Here is a 1,482-nt window from a genome sequence, read left to right as displayed (position 1 = left end):
AGGAAATATGTTACTCTTCTTTGGTACCTCCCAAACACAGACAGAGAAATACAAGGACAGATAAATACAGTTGAACGAATGAACTGCATTGTCCTACTATTGATTGATTAACCAAGTGAATGATTCCAGACAAAACACAGCTCTGAATCACACTTCCTCCAGGAAGGCTTCCTCAATACATTTCTAAACTCAGGTTACAATCCCCCAGTTGTCACTTCGGCACTTCAGCCTCACCCAATCACTTGTGAAATTCCCATCTTGCGTAGCATTTAAGTACATTTTTTACATACCCTGTTATTCATTCCTCCCTCAGGGTCACACCTGGAGAGTTTCCAGTATTCTACCAGTCTCGACTATGAGAGGGAGAGTCAAGCAGAAGCACAGGCATTCCATTCCTAGCTTGGGCAGTGGCTAGTGAGTGGAAGGCAATCTGCTACAAGTCAAAACTTACCCATGCTAGGCGGCAGCGGCATGGGAGAGTGTCGAGGGAGGAGACTCGAGTTGACTGGGCTGCAAGATGAAATGGTAAACCACTTCCATATTTTTATCAGCAGCGTTGCTTAGTGGAAAGAGCATGGGCTTGAGAGTCAGAGGTTGTGGATCCTAATCCCGACTCCGCCACTTGTCAGCTGTGAGACTTTGCGTAAGTCACTTAACTTCTCTGTGCCTGAGTTACTTCATCTGTAAAATGGGGATCAAGACTGTGAGCTCCAAGTGGGACAACCTGATAACTTTGTATCTATCCCAGCGCTTAGAACAGTGCTTGGCACATAGTACGCACTTAACAAATACCATCGTCATCATTATTATTATCAGGAAAACTCTATGGATCCATTACCAGAATGATTGCAGATGGAGGAGGGGCATTCTGAGAGAGATGTGATCCTGGCATCACTATGGGTCAGAGACGACTCGACGGCATAAGACAAGATCATTCATTCATTCAATTATATTTATTGAGTGCTTACTGTGTGCAGAGCACTGTACTAAGCGCTTGGAAAGTATAATTCAGCAATTAAGAGAGACAATCCCTACCCACACCGGTTTTACAGTCTAGGTTGGGGAGAAAGACATCAATACAGATAAACAGGCATCAGTATAAATAAATACAATTAGAGATATATACATAAGTGCTGTGGAAAGGGGAAACGGGGAAAGAGCAAAGGGAGCGAGTCAAGGTGATGCGGAAGGGAGGGGGAGCTGAGGAAGAGGGGGCTTAGTCTGGGAAGGCCTCTTGGAGGAGGTGAGCCTTCAGTAGGGCTTTGAAGGGGAAAAGAGTAATTGGTGGATTTGAGGAGGGAGGACATCCCAGGCCAGAGGTAGGACATGGGCCAGGGGTAAGCAGTGAGACAGGTGAGAAAGAGGCACAATGAGAAGGTTAGCACCAGAAGAGCAGAGTGTGTGGGCTGGGAGGAGAAGGAGAGAGGAGAGGTGAGGAAGGAGGGGGAAAGGTGATGGAGAGCTTTAAAGCCAAGAGTGAGG

The 1,482-nt window shown here is 46.4% G+C and overlaps 1 non-coding gene across 1 annotated transcript; it reads left to right on the top strand.

Moving 5' to 3' along the window:
* Positions 1 to 303: 303 nt before the first annotated feature.
* LOC114817369 lies at positions 304 to 441 on the top strand. The gene has a single exon (XR_003765222.1). It is a non-coding gene; the product is annotated as a small nucleolar RNA SNORA7 (small nucleolar RNA).
* The last annotated feature ends 1,041 nt before the right edge of the window (positions 442 to 1,482 follow it).

This window comes from Ornithorhynchus anatinus, chromosome 1 (genome assembly GCF_004115215.2).
Source record: "Ornithorhynchus anatinus isolate Pmale09 chromosome 1, mOrnAna1.pri.v4, whole genome shotgun sequence".
Lineage (NCBI taxonomy): Eukaryota > Metazoa > Chordata > Mammalia > Monotremata > Ornithorhynchidae > Ornithorhynchus > Ornithorhynchus anatinus.
The sequence above is the reverse complement of the archived record's forward strand: the minus strand, read 5'-3'. Positions and strand labels throughout refer to the sequence as shown.